The 20,114-nt window shown below is 36.1% G+C and overlaps 1 protein-coding gene and 1 pseudogene across 1 annotated transcript in view; one reads left to right on the forward strand and one right to left on the reverse strand.

The window, feature by feature from the left end:
* Positions 1-20,114, forward strand: part of BMPR1B (bone morphogenetic protein receptor type 1B) — a 274,381-nt gene that overhangs the window by 17,440 nt on the left and 236,827 nt on the right. The window lies entirely within an intron of this gene.
* Positions 15,623-20,114, reverse strand: part of LOC100954033 — a 7,266-nt pseudogene continuing 2,774 nt past the window's right edge.

Genomic DNA, 20,114 nt, shown 5'->3' on the forward strand with positions numbered 1-20,114 from the left:
CCCCACCCCCAAAGAAGTAATTCTGTTGGTACGGAGAGTAAGGAAATTTTAAAGAGACATGATACTTGATTCGGACCTTAAAAAACCATTTGTTTAGGGGTAGTGGGAGAAAGAGCTTTGAGTCTTTCCTGCTTTCTAATTATCTGTCAACTTGAGTAGATGACTTACTAAAGATAGGTTGTTGGAAGTCTTTTGAAACATTATATATTTTGGTGCCCTTTGTCAATGAGGTATGTTTCTTAATGTAGGTTAATAACTTTCAGACTTCAGTGTATTTTAAACTCTGAGCCTCAGTTTCGTCATCTGTAAAATGGAAACATCCATCCTGCAAGGTTGTAATGGAGATTACAGGAGCCAATAATGTAGCAGTATGGAGTCTAATACATTTTAAGTGTCATAAATAAGTAGAAGAAGTATTTTATTTTTTTCTTGGTAAAATGTTATTAATTTGTATTGGCAGAAAGGAAACTATAACAATGTGACACGTGCTTAAAATCCTCCTTTAAAATATAAATGATTTAAAACATGAAAGTATTAAAAATGAGAAATAATGAGTCATAATGTCTGAAATAATGTTTTTACCTTCTGGAGGAGGAAACTTGTGAACGTAACCTTCGCTTTTGGCTTTAGACTTTACCCTTGGTGTTCAGTCCATCCTGGGACAGGTCCTCTCTGCAGTAATGGACCATTTCAGTCTTTCTTAATGAGGCTTTTTCAATGACTTTTACATATTTGAATAGGGGATTCGTGTGAAGTGGACTCTTTATCATATCCTGTGTGGGCTTCCTAAGAAGAAATACTGGCGTATATTCTTAGAGAAAATATGACTTTCCTTGCTGTTCTTTTTTATTTCACAAATTGGGAAGCACATTTCAGTGCCATGCTAATAAGGAACAGCTGAATCTTTCTCATCTAAACAGAGACTGAAATTGGCTTTCTCTCATCAGTGAGAATGTTCTTTCCTCAGTCCCCCCAGCAACTGGGTTCATTCCTTCTATAGCTGGAGTCTTACATGACTTCAGGCGAAATTTCTTGGTGCCGTTCCACTCCTGTAAAATGGTGTTCTGGAACCCCCAGTAGAAGGCAAAATGTAAATGGAAGGTATTACTCTGGAAAAAAGGCAGGGACGGTGGAGAGAACCTACTGCTGTGTGGCAGAGTTTGAAATGGGTAAAAACATGGAGTGGGCTGTGGTTCAGAATTTGAGTCCCACAGTGAAATGTGCTACTCTAGGTAAACAGTTCACTCGTGTTTTCTTTGGCAGTTCTTGAGAACCTTGTCATGTTAATGTAGTTATTGAAATTGAATTTGGAAATTGTAATGTTGCTCTCATATTTCACTTAAAAACACTGCTGCTAACTCCCACCTTGAAAGGGATCGTATATATGTATCTCATAAGCAGGGCCCTGCTAATATTTTAGTAACCCCCTAAGAAGGATAGTGAAATGACATACTGTAAAAGTGCAACCAGTCTGCATTTTTTTTTCCCAATTTGTTTCCAATGAGATGCATAATGTAAAAATAACCCACTACCCAGTTTCTCTTTATAAATAGACCAATGGTACTCACTGTGTGTGGAAGATCACCCTGGGTCTCTGCGACCTTGGCAACATTTCAAGGGTTACATTTTCACATAGAACAACTGTTCCTGAACAGTTTGTCCAATGTATTGGCACAGACCAGCTTTTAACAGTGAGCATTTATACCTTCTTTCCCCACCTAGTTCCCCTCAACAAACATAGCCATTTATAAGATGAGGAAAGGAGGAAGAGGGGAAGACAGAGAAAAGGAGGGAAGGGTGTTCAAAAGACAGGAGAAAGAGAGAGCAAGCCCTAAATTACCATTTCCAAAGAAGTTTCCATATAGTTTTAGGACAATGTTGTGATACCTGGTCTTGATCCACATTTTTTCCTTATTTTAAAGAATTGACTCTTTAAGGATTTCCTTTTGAGAATACTCTGTTTCGTTCATTGCCCCCAATAGAACAATTTCTATTTGTGAAACTAGATGATGTATTTTCCTTGACCTAGCTTTTGTTCATTTTTTTTTTTAAATAGGGAGTTGTAGATTTGACTTTTGGTTAATTTTGTATTATTTAAGGAAAGTAAACTTGTCATATTTCTTAAAGCTTGGCCATCTTGGGCATTGAATACTGAGGGATGTGGCTCTCTGTGCAAACTATTTTTTGTTTGCTCACATTTTAGTGTGCTTCTGAAAATGATTGTATGAATAAAGGACGTTTCTTTGATCATTTTTGGATTTAAAACATTTTTTAAATTCATGCTGAAACTACTAATTTCCTTCTCTGGGCTCTGGGAGTATTAATTAAGCACAAAAGTTATTCCACAAGTTCCACGCTCCAGAAGAATTATTGTAGAAAAGAAAATAGTTTAATGTCTCTGAAGTTCTTTAATGCACCTTCACCTTGGAGAGACTTGGTAAGTGTCATGTTCAACTTTTAATGTAAATATGTATCACAGAGTTCTTTTTTCTGCTTGGTTTTACAGTTGTATAGCTAGTCCAAAGTTGAAAATGTGTTTGCTCTTAAAAGAAAAATGTCCCTCTTTCCTTAGATTAATGGTGCTTGAAGACATGTTTATTCAAAGATGGCAGCAAAGAGGTGAACAGGCTAAATGCTCTACTTTACAGATCATTGTGTCATACACAACAGATGCAAGTGGCTGGACTGTTTATGTAGCTGTCTTCAATTTTTCTTTGATTTATAATCTATGAGAAAATCGAAAGCCTTTGTCTCTATTTTCTTTTAACAAAAATATGGAGATTGTAGACGTACATTTTAACTCAAAAAGTTTAATTCATGAGGAAGGCTTACCGTGGTGCACACCAGCTCTCTTGTTAAATTGTCTATTCTTGTAGAGTTGTTCCATCAGGCAGTGGGATCAAAGAAAATTATTTTGATTTTTGTCCTTTAGAGGCAATTCATTAATTTCATTTGAAGTGAAGACACTTCAAAGTAATCTCTAGGGAATATTTTGGTATGTGACAGTTGGCTTTTTGGAAGGATATAAAAAACATGCCGTTTAAAAGAGCACATAATTACTAAATAAAACAATTGGAATTTTTTCTAAACTCTTATGTTTCTTTTGCATTTAGTTATTGGAAATCACATGAAGATTCTAAAAAGGCAAAAAGGGACTGAAGCATATGTGATGCAGACACACAAATCGTGAAAGGACATTAACCTGTCTGTAGCTATGTTTAGGATGTCTCAAGAGAGCTTTTGTTGGCATTTGAATTGAATTCTGTAGTGACACAGCAACATTTTAAAATACGGGTTATGTAGCTACTCTTACAGTCTGACTTTTCAGATGTAACTAGATTCTTTTAGCAACGATAGCAGTAAAAACTTTCTACTTCTAGAGATTTATTTTTCATTCGGTGACGTAGTCCTGGTTAAAAGCTCTTTAGGGGTTTATAAAAAATATATATTTGCTAATACTAACTCAGAGGATAAAAATGAATAATATCTTTCTTTTGGGGTTTGAAAGAAATGTTTATGCCTTTACTGAAGTTGATGTAACTTCTCAGTGTAACAATATACATATCTGTGCATGTGCCCATACCCCGTGAGTACGTGAGTACGTGAGTACGCGAGTACGTGAGTACGCTGTTTTTGACAGTTAAATCTAGGCTTGATGATCAAAACATCTGTTTCAGTATAGAAAGAGAAAAGTTTGGGAATGAAGATTTTTATTAATGTTTTTTGATTTCCTGAGTTTGCTGTGTCCTATTCTGAAGGTTGACAATTGGCTCTGATTTAACCATTTTTTTTTAGCCAATCAGTTACATCATTTCTATGATTGCATTCCAATGCTAGGAATTTCTCAAGCTCAAAACTGCTTTAACAAGATAGAGCTCTTTCTAGACTATACTTATACATATAAAATGCAGTTATAATGTTTGCATATTTTAGGTTATTTTAAGTTTCTGGAGTTTTGTAAGAGTTGTTTCTTTCACTTGTCCCTAAAAGTGAAATTACAACTATAAACAATCATTTGCAAAAAATTACTGACTCTTTAAATACTGGAATGTTTTGCAAAATGATTTTTTTTTTGGTCAAATGATTGTCAATACTAAGACCCTCTTTTAAGGCAAGACTTGGATTAATAAATTAATATAAATTACATCCTGAATCAAAAATAAGTAAAATGAATTGAGGGTACTGATTCAAAAGATTGAAGATCTCTTGAGTATTTATGATTACTTTATGTGTATTAGGCAATATTTACAAAAGTCTGATTTACTTACACTTTAGCTTATTCACGGATCTGAAAGCATTATAAGGAATCTGGAGACATTTTATGTGATCAGCTTTGCACACTGACACATCAGCCATTCAGAGTGGGTTTGAGATCTTGACCTTGTTTTTCTGAGGTTTTCTGATAGAAAGAGCTGCCCACTGTCCATGGTTAAGCCTGGCTCTGCTGCTGCACTGGCACCATGGGGAGGAGGATTAAAGCCCCAGTCTGGAATGACACGACGTGGCTTCTGTCCTAGCTCTTCTGCTTATGTAAGATGGCCTTGAGTGGTCTCCAAAACTTCTTGTGCCTTGGGTGCTCCCAATGTAAATAAATGATAGCACTATCTCTCCCTGCATGACCCGTGTGTATTCAGAGACGTTGTAGATAATGTGAAAGCATTTGGGAATTTTGGCTGTTAAGGTGTTTTTCTTATGTCTTCCAAGCACCCAGAAAACTGGAGCATTGTACCTGCCAGCTACCTCCCCCGCTCCCCAAATGTCTTTTGTTTTTTAGTAAACCTATTAAAAGATTGAAAGAAAGATGTCAGATGTAGTCCTGTGCATTTCTTTCTTGCCTTATTTTCTGTGCATTTAAAATAAGAATTAAAAGCAATAACATACTCTTTTGTGTGTTGCTTTGTACATGTAAGACTTTAAAATAAGTTTTTTTTTTAAAATTTCAGAGTCTTTATAAATGTTACTTTTGATAGATCTGTAAGACGATTAGCCGGGGAGACACACTGTGGTTTGCTTTACCTCTCCCACTAGGCTTAAGATATTTAGATTATCTCTGGTTTTTGATATTGTGGATAAGTATCATGAGGAATATCTTAATTAATAAAATTCATTATCTGATTTTGATATATATAATTAGTATTTATTTTTAGCAGCATTGTTACTGAATCAAGGGGCAGGGGTATTTTCATACTCTATTTTTTTTTTTTTTTGAGAGAGTCTCACTTTGTCACCCTTTGTAGCGTGCTGTGGCATCACAGCTCACAGCAACCTCAGTCTGGGACTTAATCTTCTTGCCTCAGCCTCCCAAGTAGCTGGGACTATAGGCACTGGCCACAACACCCTGCTGTTTTTAGTGACAGGGTCTCTCTCTTACTCAGGGTGGTCTTGAACTCCTGAGCTCAGGCAGTCCACTTGCCTTGACCTCCCAGAGTGCTAGGATTACAGGTGTGAGCCACCATGTTCAGCCTTCATTTTCATGTTTTTGATAAATTATTTTCTGAAAGATCGTTAATGTAGTTTAAAGAGGTGTCCAACCTGTGGCACATGGCCACATGCAGATTATGGGAGGACTTTTTTGCTTATTTATGGTAGCAGATATGAAAATTACTCACAGATCTTTTAAAAAAAAATCTCATCAGCTTTTGTGAGTGTTTATGTATTTAATATGTGGCCTAAGATATTTCTTCCAGTGTACAGCAGAGAAGAACAAAGGTTGGCCACCGCTGGTAGGTGTTCTTTCGGCTTTCACACTTACAAACATGCTTCATTTTTCTAGGTCTGCTTCTTTCAAAAACACTTCTGAAACTTCCAAGCACACTTAAATAGGGTAATTCGTAATTTCCTCAATATTTCTTGAGTTTATTAATTTAAAAATTCAGTGTATTATCCTCAGATAATAGCAATTATTGGTTCCCTGTGTCTTCTGCAACAGCTTACCACAAACTTAGTGGATTAAAACAACTGAAATTTATTCTCTCAAAGTTCTGGAAGACAGAAGTCTACAATCAGCATGCCAGGCTCGGCCACTCAGTAGTTCAGCGGCTAGGGCGCTGGCCACATACACTGGGGCTGGCGGGTTTGAGTCCGGCCTGGGCCAGCTAAACAACAATGACAACTACAGCAAAAACATAGCTGGGCGTTGTGGTGGGCACCTGCAGTCCCAGTTACCTGAGAGCCTGAGGCAAGAGAATCGCTTAAGCCCAAGAGGAGTTTGAGGTTGCTGTGATGCCATGACCCTCTACCAGAGGCGACTTAGTGAGACTCTGTCTCAAAGATAAAGAAAAAAAATAAAATAAAAGCAGTATGCTAGAGTTGGGATTAAGGTGTGAGCAGGGCTGTTTTTTGCCCTGGAGCTTCTAGGAGAGACTCCATTCCCTGCCTTTTCCAGCCTGGGGTGGCTGCTCACATCTGTGGCTTGCAGACTCCCTCACGCTCATCTTTGCCTCTGGGTCACACTATCTCTTCTCTGTGTGTGCCAGTTCATTCTGCTTCTTCTCATAAGGACACTTGTGATAGCATTTAGGGCCTATTTGGATAATCCAGGATAATCCACCCCCCCCCGAAATCCTTAATGTAATCACATCTGCAAAGACCCCTTTTTCCAAATAAAGTACCATCTACAGGTTCCAGGGATCTGAGAATTTAGGGCTCACTGTTCAGGCCACTAAAATAGTTTATTAGAAAAATGAGTAAAATACTTTGAATAATGCCTTGAATTCTTCTTTAAATCTTATATATTGCTTAGAGCAACATAACTGATAATATTGGGAAATGATGTAGTTGACTACATAGTGTTTTGTGACCTCTCCTATTAAATGTGGTCTATTTATTGAAGTATCACAGAAGAAGAGGTGATTTTCTTCAATAATTGGTGCTTAAGAAACTTTTTATTATCATTCTGAAATTTCCTAATTTATTTATTTTATTTTTTTTTAATGTTAGGAACTTTATTTTTTTTTAATTAAATCATAGCAGTGTACATTAATACTATCATGGGGTACAGTGTACTGTTTCTGTATATAATTTGAAATACTTTCATCCAACTGGTTAACATAGCCTTCATGTATTTTTCTTTGTTATTGTGTTAAGACATTTATATTCTACATTTAGAGAGATTCACATGTACCCTTACAGGATGAACCATAGGTGTGATCCCACCAATCACCCTCCCCCCCATATTCCTGGGCTTAAATTGAGTTAGTTTTCCTATGAAAGCTATAAATTAGTTTAATAGTAGGGCTGAGTACATTGGATACTTTTTCTTTCATTCTTGACATACTTTGCTAAGAAGAAGTATTTTCCAGCTCCATTCATGTAAACATGAAGGAGGTAAAGTCTCCATCTTTCTTAATGGCTGCGTAGTATTCTATGGTGTACATATACCACAGTTTATTGATCCATTTGTGGATTGATGGGCTCTTGGGCTTCTTCCATGACCTAGCAATTATGAATTGGGCTGCAATGAACATTCTGATACAAGTATCTTTATTGTAGTGTGATTTTTTGGTCTTCTGGATATATACCAAATAGAGGAATTATAGGATGAAATGGCAGGTCTATTTTTAGTTCTATAAGTGTTCTCCAGAAGTCTTTCCAAAAGGAACGTATTAGTTTGCAATCCCACCAGTAGTGTAGAAGTGTTCCCTTTTCTCCACAACCATGCCAGCATCATGATTTTGTGATTTTGTGATAAGGGCTAATTTTACTGTTAGATGATATCTCAAAGTAGTTTAGATTTGCATTTCTCTGATAATTAAGGATGGTGAGCATTTTTTTCATATATCTGTAGGCTATGCACCTGTCTTCTTCAGAGAAGTTTCTCTTTAAGTCCCTTGCCCACCCTGAGAGGGGATCACTTATTCTCTTCTTGCTAATACGTTTGAGTTCTCTATGGATTCTGGTTATTAAATCTTTGTTGGAGACATAACCAGCAAATATCTTCTCCCATTCTGAAGGTAGTCTATTTGCTTTATTTACTGTGTTTTTGGCTGTGCAGAAGCTTTTTAATTTGATGAGGTCCCAGTAGTGTATTTTTGATGTTGCTTCAATTGCCTGGGGGGTGGGGGGGTTCTGTTCATAAAATTTTCACCTAGGCCAATTTCTTCAAGTGTTTTCCCTACACTTTCTTCTAGTATTTTTATAGTTTCATGTCTTAAGTTTAAACCTTTAATCCAGTGAGAGTCAATCTTAGTGGTGGAAAGTGTGGATCCAGTTTCAGTCTTCTGCAGGTCACCAGCCAGTTCACCCAGCACTTTCCCTACTCAATGTTTTTAATTGGCTTGTCAAAGATCATATAACAGTAAGTAGCTGGATTTATCTCTTGGTTCTCTGTTCTGTTCCATACATCTACCTCTCTGTTTTTGTGCCAATACCATGCTGTTTTGATCACTATGGATTTATAGTATAGTCTGATGTCTGGTAGCGTGATTCCTCCTGCTTTGTTTTTATTTCTGAGTAATGTCTTGGCTATTTGAGGTTTTTTCTGATTTTATATAAAACGAAGCATTTTTTTTCCAAGATCTTTAAAGTATGACAATGGAACTTTTATAAGGATTGCATTAAAATTATATATTGCTTTGGGTAGTATGGACATTTTAACAATTTTGATTCTTTCCAGCCATGAGTATGGTATGTTTTTCCATTTGTTAACATTTTCAGCTATTTCTTTCCTTAGAGTTTCATAGTTCTCTTTATAGAGGTTTTTCACGTCCTTTGTTAGGTAAACTCCCAAATATTTCATCTTCTTTGGCACTACTGTGAATGGGATAGAGTCCTTGACTGTTTTTTTCTGCTTGACTATTGTTGGTATATATAAAGGCTACAGATTTGTGAGTGTTTATTTTGTAACTTGAGATGCTGCTGTATTCCTTGATCACTTCTAAGAGTTTTGTAGTAGAATCTCTGGTATTTTCCAGGTATACAATCATATCATCTGCAAAGAGTGAAAGTTTATAATCTCTTCTGATCCTATATGCATATTCTTGATTGCCTTTTCTTCCCTAATTGTGATGGCTAAAACTTCCATTACAGTGTTAAAGAGCAATGGAGACAATGGGCAACCTTGCCTGGTTCCTGATCTTAGAGGAAACGATTTCAATTTAACTCCATTCAATACAATATTGGTTGTGGGTTTGCTATAGATGGCCTCTATCAATTTGAGAAATGTCCCTTCTATGCCAATTTTCTTAAGTGTTCTGATCAGGAAAAGATGCTGGATATTATCAAAAGCTTTTTCTGCATCAATTGAGAGAATCATATGGTCTTTGTTTTTAATTTGTTTATGTGATGAATTACGTTTATACATTATGTATGTTGAACCAGTCTTGAGATACTGGGATAAAACCCACTTGGTCTTGGTGTATAATTTGTTTGATATGTTGCTGGATTCTGTTTGTTAGGATCTTGTTGAATATTTTTGCATCAATATTCATTAGTAATATTGGTCTGTAATTTTCTTTCTTTGTTGAGTCTTTTCCTGGTTTGGGTATCAAGGTGATGTTTGCTTCATAGAATGTGTTGGGTAGTATTCCGTCTTTTTCTATATTTTGGAAAAGGTTAAGTAGTATAGGTACTAGTTGCTCTAGAAAGGTTTGGTAGAATTCTGATGTGAAGCCATCTGGTCCTGGACTTTTCTTTTTAGGGAGATTTTGTATAGTTGATGCTATTTAGGTCACAAGTCTAACCTCAGCAAATTTAAAAGAATAGAAATTATTCCTTGCATCGTCTCAGACCATTATGGAATAAAAGTTGAACTCAGTAACAACAGGTATCTGCAGACTCATACAAAAACATGGAAGCTAAATAACCTTATGCTGAATGATAGGTGGGTCAGAGACGAGATCAAGAAGGAAATTACCAAATTTTTGGAACCAAACAATAATGAAGATGTGAGTTACCAGAACCTCTGGGATACTGCAAAGGCAGTCCTAAGAGGGAAATTTATAGCACTGCAAGCCTTCCTCAAGAAAACTGGAAGAGAGGAAGTTAACAACTTACTGGGACATCTCAAGCAACTGGAAAAGGAAGAACACACCAGTCTGATGTGTTCTTCTCAGCAGAAGAAAAGAAATAACCAAAATTAGAGCAGAATTAAATGAAATTGAAAACAAAAGGATTATACAACAGATCAAGAAATAAAAAAGTTGGTTTTTTGAAAAGGTCAATAAGACAACCTTTGGCCAACCTAACCAAGAAAAAAAGAGTAAAATCTCTGATTTCATCAATCAGAAATGGTAAAGACGAAATAACAACAGACCCCTCAGAAATCCAAAAAATCCTTAATGAATATTACAAGAAAATTTCCTAATTTAGACTCATGAAAAATTGAAAAAAATTTATTATAGTCACTGTCAAAGTTAAGCAAGAAATTAAGGTTTCCTTTTGAAATGGGGATGTCTGTACTGGAATTAAATTGAGCATGTTTTCTCCCTATAAATACTCTTGATGCCACCTGAGTTCCCCTGTCCACCCACACATGGTACAGTTACGGTTTCAGGTATATATTACTGACAGTCTGTACCAGCGCAGAGCTTGCTATTCAGATCACTACTGTGCATTTCCAGAAAATAGCAGGTTGTCACTTCTAGATTCCTAGCATGAGAGGAGCTCAGGGAAGGTGGAGAAAAGGCAAGGGTTAGAAATAACCTGCCAGTTCTAATCTTTAGAACCTTTACATGAACAAGATTGGAATGAAAACAGTGTTGGTTTCTTTCTTTTCTTTTCTTTTTTTTTTTTTTTTTTGTTAATTTGGAAACCTGTAACTTATCCAATCATAACATTCCTTGCTGAGTACATGCACACTTTTAGAAAGACACCACACTGTAATACACTGGTCCCCAAATCTGCTTCAGTACTGGCTTTGTGTATGACTGGAATTTAAGACGTCAGTTGGCTGGATAGTATATTTTTATATTGCATCCAGTAAAATAGAAATAAAGGATAAAATAGCCAGCAAAAATGATATAACAGTAATGACTTTTCAGAACCTTTAACCTGTTAATCATAATGTTAAGTCTTATAAATGCAGAATTGTAAAGGTAAAGTTTATAAGTTTTCATATGTATATACAAATACGATGACTTCAGGTATGTTCAGTGCTTAGTTTCAGCTAGGTCTGATGGACGTATGTTAAGGCAAGGGCAGAGTTCTCCCAAGAGTAAACAAAAGCCATTTAAAATGAGTCAAATATCTTCAACCTGTGATTATTTTGTTTAAGAGAACAGATGTCTGAACCACAAACAATACGTTGAGATAATAGTTGGAATGGGAAAGACGCCATCTATATTATTTGAATAGTAAGAATACCAAGTAATCAGTTTTTTTGATTACTTCCTAGGGGCATACAAATAATTTTGTTATTTTGTTATGGAAAATCTTGGGGACTCAGATAAGTTTCAAGGGAAGGTTTGTTTCTAGGTGTATTTATTCAAAATATGCTCATTGCCACATCTGGAATTTTCATGACATTTTACCATACAATAAAGCAAAAATAAATACAAAACAATCTCCCCCCCAACCCTACAACAAAAACCTCAAAACAGTTAAAGTATCCCTTACAGATATGCCTCCAGAGTGTCAGATTTCCCATGATCTTGTCCTCTGTGCATCCTTATAGAAAGTAGACTCAGATCTTGTAACGCTGATGGACTGAGAGCCTGGAACCCCTTGGGCAGAGGGCCAGTAAGGTAGTTTTGGCTGTCACTGCTCTGTATGGAATGGTCCGAGTTTCTCAGCTCAGGGATCGAAACTCCAAGCAGTATTCTCTCCTTCTTAGGCATACTGGGCATAGAAGAGACGTAATGTTTTCAAACTGGGTGTTATAATACGTTAATTGCATCTTGACATCAATGTGATTGGTTCCCAACTAGCAATAACACAGGTTAAAAGAAAATAGAAAATACTCTGTAAGGATAAGCATTGCTTTGCGAAGATTCTGTTTATATTTTGCAACATAATATGAAATCTTCTAATAGACTATTCTTAGATCTCAGTCACTGTGGGGAAGGAGTGCCTAATACACATCAGATCTTTATTTTCTGATCTAGGGAAGGGCTGAGAGACAAGATGGCAGTTTATTACTGCTGGCAGCTAACTGTGGTGGGAGCATACAGAAAATGACCTCAAGCTGTAGACAGTATTGACCATGACCAAGATTTTTTCTATATTTTTAACCAACTGTTGACTTTCCTGAAATTGTGGACTGAGTAACTCAAAAGATGGTCCATAATCTAGGAAATAGAAACTAAAACAGCAACAAGATATCACTTTAAACCCATCAACTTGGAAAAATATTAATATCTGATGAATTCCCGACATTGGCTTTTGATGATGGCAAAAGAGGAATTATTTTCCCTCTGATTGGAAAGCAATTTGATAGTTCCTGGTAGGGTAGAACAAGTGTGCACCCTCTGACCCAGTCTTTCCGTGCTAACGTACCTGCCTTGGAGGAGCCCCCCTTCTGCACGTGCACAGGACACATGCGTCTGTTCACATGTAAAACTCACTAGCACGGATTGGACATCTATTCATATAAATTAATATATATATGCTCTATGTATCCTGTTGTATGTGCTCTGCTTCATTTCAGCAGTAGAATGGTTAGAAGGCAAACCCTGTGTGTGTTTAAAGGAAAAGCCTGACTATCTCTTTGTTGAGGAATGAATAACAAACTGAAGTTTGTTTATGCTATCAATAACAGGGAATGAATTAAATCTCTACCTGTACCAACAGGAATACATTTAAAACACATACACACACACACATGAAATGAAGACAGAAAACAAACTACGAAAGGATTCATATAACATAATGCTATTTTTGTAAAACCTTAACCTGCAAAATACAATAGGGTCTATTAGGTCTAGACATTTACATATGTTAATACAAAAAAATCTCAGTGGAAATAATATTCTGAAAATTAGTTATCTCTGGAGAAGGAGAAAGTGGAAAAGGAGGATGTTGGTACTTAGTGGGAGTATTTCACTCATTATCTTAACATTCTATTTCTGAAAAAAACAAAGATCCTGAGGCCCAAAGAGCAAAATGTTACTATTTAGTCAGTATTTCTAAATTTTTCTGTTCTGAAATATTAAACAACATAAAATGTCTATTCTGCCTCCAAAAAAGTAGGATCCTTTAATCTTTTCATTATAGATCAAAAAATAAGTTTTTTGTAACATTTGTATCTCTTTCAATACTTTTCTTTTCCTTTTTTTGAGATAGGATCTTACTCTGTTGCCCAGGCTTGGGTCATGCAATCATAGTTTCACTGTGAACTCAAACACCTGGTCTCAAGTAATCCTTCTGGCTCAGTCTCCCGAGTTGCTAGGTCTATACACATGCACCATCAGGCATGTGTGATTTTTACTTCTCTAGAGATGAGGTCTTGCTCGATTGCCCAGGCTGGTCTTGAACTTCTGGCTTCACATCATCCTTCTGCCTTGGCCTCCCAAAGTGTAGGATTGCAGACAGAATATATTACATTTAATATTAATTTAATATTGTGTTACAAGGGATAAACTTGTAATTTAATGTTTTGAGGAAAGCATGAACTGTTTAAACCTCAGCAGTCTCATTTGCCAGTCCTGACTACACTCAGCTCCATTTCCGTGGTGGAATGGTTAAGAGCGTAACTGGAAATGCTTTGATTTCTTTCTGTTTTATTTTTCATTCAGTCTGTGCAAACTGCTGAGTTGAGTCTCTGTCTTCTCCATGGATGTTCACTAGAATGGAAGCTTTGTGAGGATTTTGATCTCTGGTTCATCAGTGGTTGGAGTAGCAAATGTCTGGACATAGTAGAGTGTAATAATAAATGTTGAATGAAAAAAATTGGATAAAGAATGAAACTCCCACTGGGGATCACTTTTTCGTAGCCTGTTTATGTGTATAGAATGACATGCATAACATATTTGCATATTATATGCAAAGTAAGGTTATTGTAAAAGAAATGAATGAGATGCGTCTGTATTAATCTGTTCCTTCCTTGCCTCCTAGAACTTAGTATTGGGCAAAGTTTCTTTCTCTGTACAAACTTGTCAGCTACCTTTATTTGAAAGGTAAGAACTCAGTTTACTCCCACCCCTTAATCCCCTTTTTATACCTCACTTTCCAGTTAATTTAGAGTTCAATTTAATGCGCAGTTGGACGCAGAATGAATTTTTATTCCTGTATCTCTGTAGTCTTATGGTTTTGATTTCTGTGTTTGCTTTTCTTCTTGCTGCCCTGTTTTATTACCATGTTTCATATAATCTTAACCTTCCACGTAAACTACCTCAAAAGCCCTGACTTCACCATTACGCAATTTATGCATGTAATGAAATTGCCCTTGTATCCCATAAATTTATATGAATTTTATAAATCTTTTTGAAAAATAAGGAGACAAATTATTTCCATAGAAATTTATATTCCTGGCTGGATGCAGTGATTCACACCTATAATCCCAGCACCTGGGAGGCCAAGGTGGGAGGATTATTTGAGGCCAGGAGTTTGAGATCAGCCTGGGCAACATAAAGAGACTCTGTCTCTACAAAACATTTAAAAAAATAGCCCAGTGAGCCCTGTAGTCCCAGTGGCTCAGGAGGTTGCAGGGGGAGGACCACTGTTTGAACCCAGGAGTTTGACGCAGAAGTGAGCTATGATTGTGCCGCTACACTCCACCTTAGGCAACAGAGTGAGCCCCTGTCTCTTTACAAGAATATAATTTAAAGTTGTATATTATTCACTTTTTTAGGGAAATTGTAATCATTTAAAATATGCCTGAGGTCTAGTTGATTTATTTTTGTTTTTTTCTTTGTTGATAAAGAAGTATGCTTGATGCATATTTTATTTTGATGAGAACAGCCATTCTTTCCCTTACATGAAGCCATAACTTACTGTGACTGTCAAATCAAAATGGAAGAAAATTCTGTACGTTGCTTATAAATAACTCCCAGAACTCATTCACAGAATGAGAGAAAATTCCAGAACATGTCCTTAACAGGATAGGAAAGAAGAAACATCATGATAAGTTGGTCCAACTGTATTGAAACCTGTTACAGAAGACACAATTCAAATAAGAATCAGTGTTTGTGGGTTTTCAGGCTTGTAGAAATCTGAGTTACGTTTAACTACAAAAGAATATAAAATACATTCATTCAAACTACAGTGTAAAAAGAATTTTAAAAATGAATATATCATTAAATTAAATGTTTACAAATAATTTCTTTCTTAGCACTTTAAATAAGTCCGATGACCAGTTTGAATTCGCTGAGAAACCTACAAACACAAACGTGTTCACACTGAGGTGCTTCAGCCCCAACTTCCACAAACTACTGCAAGTTAGAAAACACTTTGTTGCTAAATGAAAAAAAAAAAAAAAACTTACATTTTTTCCAAACCAGGGAAAATTATACTAGACTTAACACTTTTAAATGAGCAAGAAGCTCACAACATTAGAGAGAAATCACCTCTTGCCTTATGAATGCAAAATAAATCCTCTAGATTCCCCTCTCTATAGAGACTGTCAGCTCACTATCAAGGCTTGAACCTCAGTAAGCACAATTTGGGAAAGAACAGACTTCAGTGTGAGAATTGGCTAGAACAGACATCTCCTGCAGGGAGCTTCGGAGTGTTTTTGTTAAGCATTCTCTCAGTCTTCAAGCTCTTTTTTAAAACTCCCTCCAGTCCCAAGATCACTGAAAGTGAAAAGAATAAATCAGATGGCTCTGATAGCAACCGTCATCATATCAAGGCAATGTTTTAACTTGTGTCTCTGGTATTTCATCTCATTTCCTATTGACAATATCCCCCCCCCCAAGAGTATTTGAGGTATTTCTCCACATTACAAACTTATTTATTTTTAGGCATAATATTTACATTTTTTGAAAAATGCATTTGGTAAATACTCTTCAAGCCCTGCACCTACTTTCCTGATATGTAAAACACGGAAGCTTGGTGTCCTCTGGGACTGTCTAAGGCTGGGCTTTTGTACCAACTATTTAGGAAGGTTCCTTGACTACTAGTAGTTTTCCTTTAGAAATCAGAATTCATAGAAAACAAATTCAGCATGAAATACCTATTCCTAATTTAGAGCAAAGCTATACAACATAGCAAAATTCCATTTATTAAACTTTATCTCATGCAAACTTAAAACAATAATTCCAGGCCCCAGTATAGATCATGAACCTATTTAAGACTCAAACATGGTAAAACAAATTTCTAAATTTTTCCAGTCTTCCTAAAAGAAGTATAGTGTTTTAATCAACATTATAAATCAAATCTGTTGCCAAGGAATACAGTTTTTGACCTGGTCACAGAAAATCATTCTGGTAACCTGACAGATGGCCAGGATTCTAATACTAGAAGGCCAGGATTCTAATACTAGAAATAAAGGCATTCTTTTGAATTCTATCCTTGCTTCCAGCTCAGTAGAGATACTGATCAAAGCTTCGTAAAACTAAGCTGGTTTGAAGACCTTGGGTAACGTTCTTCAATAAATTCAACAAACCAAAGGAGTTTTCAGAACTCTCACCACTCACTGGTTTTGTGCCCATTTTCCATAGCCACCCTCATAGAATCATTGTCTTGCCGATACTCATGTCGTGGCTGGTCCCCAGATCGCCCATGTCCGTATTGCCTGCCCTCCTTAAAGCCGGCGTCCCAATCTGTGCAAATGATCTGATCATCCAGACGGGTTCCATTCATGTACCTCATGGCATTTTCTGCATCTGCTCGTGAATAGTATTCCACAAAACAGAATCCACATGCTGTTTTTTTCATTTTATCCAGACCCATGATGATTTTCTTTATGTCACCACTTTTGCTGAAGAGTTCATAGATTTATTCTTCAGTTGTGTAAAAGGGAAGATTTCCAACATACAACGTACAGCTTTTCTTCAGTAATTTTTCTTGTTCTTCATTGTCACCCGGGAAGTGCTGGTCCTGGTACTGGCCGGTCTAGTTTATTTTAATGGAATTCAGTTACAAATTTTATATCGCAGCTGCCTGTTTAGGGCCTGAATTGTGTCCCTACCGATTCATACATTAAAGTCTTCATTGCTGATATTTCAGAATGCAATTGTATTTGGGGACGGGGTCTTTAATGAGGTAATTAAGTTAAAGTGAGGGCATTGGGGTGGGCCTTAACCCAGTATGGCTGGTGGCCTTATATGAAAGGAGATTCAGACACAGTAAGAGAGGAAAGAGCATGTGAAGACCAAGGGAAAAGACTCTGCAAGCCACAGAGAGAGGCCTCAGCTGCTGAAACCTTCACCTTGGACTTCTAGCCTCTAGAACTGAGAAAATAAATTCTATTCCTTAAACTACTGACTGTGTTTTTTGTTAAAGCGGTCCTAGCAAACTAATACACCTAGTTATTAAGTGAATAAATATGTACACATTTGTCTTCTGTTTTATAAACCTCAACTTTAGTAGATAGTAACGTGCCGTTTATATCTCATGAAAACGTGGAATCCTTATATTAAGGAAATTAAAAAGTTTTAATTTAATTCTATATGGTAATACTTTCCATAGTTCTTTATATTTCAAGTAATTGTAATACCTCATCTCATAGACAGCAATCTGACAGAAATGATTTGCTTTACATACGCTTTCCAGTGCCTGAGGATAGTTCAGTGTATATACGGCTGTTTTATTTACGGATAGACCATTCTATAATAGTGGCTTTGAAACACTAATACCTTTTAGGCATTTTGAACCTTCAGATTAAGTGTTAATGTTAGGCCAGTATTCTAAAAATATATGGTAAACAATCTATATTAATGTGATAGCAAACAAGGATTCAGCATATTGAATTAGCTCAGTTTCCTCATTCCTTGCTTAACATTATTGGTAAATATTACTTAATGCATTGCCTTTGCAGTAACTATCGTGCCGGTTTTAATTCAGTTACCGTGAATGATTTGCAAATCACTAGTAAGAGAAATCAAAGAGGATAAAACTTTATTCAGTTGTGAAGCATTCTTTTGTTTATTCTAATTTGAAAGATGTGATAATAATGCAAAACATAATTTTATCTGGTGCCGAATGTGGAGTTTAATTCTCTGAAGTTTTAAAATGTTTTGGATTGTGAAAAACCTAAGTATGAAAAAGGCTGGTTTTGAATCTACTCACTTTTTGGTATTGCCCTGCTTTATTTCTACAACACAGTAAGTTTCAAGAAAAACAAGCTTGGAGTATTACATCCCTCTATTATTTGTTTTTCTTCATCATCCCTCAAAAGTCTATGCATATCCTTCAAATGCTACAAGGAATTAGAAGCAGTATTTACATGAAACGGTCTATCCTCAATTTTAAGTACTCTATTTTTAATAACTCTGATCTTTAAAAGTCTTGGAATCTTTAATTCCTATTTTTGGTAGACACCATGAGAATTGTTTTGGATAAATTATTTTTAAAATAGATTTCTCCATTTAAGTCGTGTTCTATTTGTGAATTCCTTCAGACATTGACCAAAGATGGGGACATTTTTCCTTTAGTTTAAGATGATTGTGATTATTAGAGAGTCATGATTTTCTCACCTGACCTAACAGTGTGAGTTAAGTTAAATGACTTTTCTCTTTCTTTATTCAAAGAATAGCAAATTGTTTCATTTCTCCCTGGGCTTCTTTTGATAATGGCGAATTTTCCAATTTACATTTTATTTAGAATGTCTAGACTTTTATAATTTGGTATTGCTTCTCTCATGAAGGCAGCTGATTGACTAATGCTAACTGAGTAATTCGTTAATATAATAGTTTAAAAACACCTAATAATTACACATGTTGTTTTGACAGTTTAATCAGTAAAAATGAACTAATCTATATTTTCTGTCAATTTGGATTTTATGGAAATCAGGTCTCTTTTGACTGATCAGATTTTACATTTACAAATCCTTCCTTCAATTCTCCCCCCATTTACTTAATTATGTGTTGTACCTATGCCCAGTAAGTAGTCATTATGGATTATGTTGCACTTTCTGTATTCATTTGCATGGCCTAGAAGTGGTGGTGTGTGATGCTCAGGCTCGCCCGCCCACCTCTGGCTGCTATGGCAGACTTTATCACACCTGAGCACGTGGGGACCGGGCACGCATGCGCCCTCCGACCTGCACATGCTGATTTCTTGGCACTTAAGATGTATTTTACAATTTATAATAAATTGTGCAATTCTTCTTTTTTAACACGTCATTCTGATTTTTCACTAATCATAGAAAGTTATTTCCCTTTAGGAAAGTATCAAGGTACAAAGGAATACTTATTAGATAATAAGGTGAACAGAGTGAATCTGGTGTTCTTAAAGAAATACTTTATACTTAGGTTTGTTCTTGTCAAGGAAACTCTTAGTTTCTGCTCTGCCAAGATTTTTCTCCTCTGAATAGTGTTCGGATGTAATTCACATTATCTCTGGTGACTCTCCTTTTCCTGGCTGCTAACGCTAAGTAACTCCTTAGGTTGATATTTTCTTTCTCTAGCTATTTGGATAGTTTTATAGTCAAGTCTAGTGGATTTGAGAATCCAGCTGGGCAAATGCTTTGAAAATGCCGGTGGAGACTAAATTACAGTGAAAACTAGCCCTTTTTGGTTTGGTTTAGCTTTGCTTGATGCTTACTTTTGTTGTGTCAAAACCTAGTCCACATAATATATTTCAGACATTTGTGTTTTATATGAGCAAAAATCACATAAAATATTCATATTTGAGGGGAAATAGCCCTAAAGCAAAAGCCTTCCTTACTGGTAGTCATTCAGAAAGATGTATCCTTTAATTTTATATCTCCCTGCTGGGATGGATTAAAATTGAAGTAAATGCTTAGGGGCAAATATATATATATATATTTCAATTTTTAGTTCACAGTTTTGGCTTCTTAACATGAATAAGATCATTTGTATTGGAGCTATTATAATTACTCGATTTGTAGGCTGTGCTGAGTAACTCTTGGATTATGATCTCTGAGAGTCAGGATTATTCTGCCTCTCTCCAGGTCGATGGCTCAGAATGCCTCACAGCTGTTACCTTTGAGTAGCTCTCAGCATAATGTCGACAGCACAGTCCTCAGTTTCAGATCAGTAACTTTGGGGGTGTAATAGAGTCAGTCATACTGGGGGACTTTTCAGAATGCACATGTTTGTACTTTATCCTAGAGG

The sequence above is a fragment of the Otolemur garnettii genome, unplaced genomic scaffold (genome assembly GCF_000181295.1).
Source record: "Otolemur garnettii isolate 467f Iridium unplaced genomic scaffold, OtoGar3 scaffold00137, whole genome shotgun sequence".
Taxonomy (NCBI): domain Eukaryota; kingdom Metazoa; phylum Chordata; class Mammalia; order Primates; family Galagidae; genus Otolemur; species Otolemur garnettii.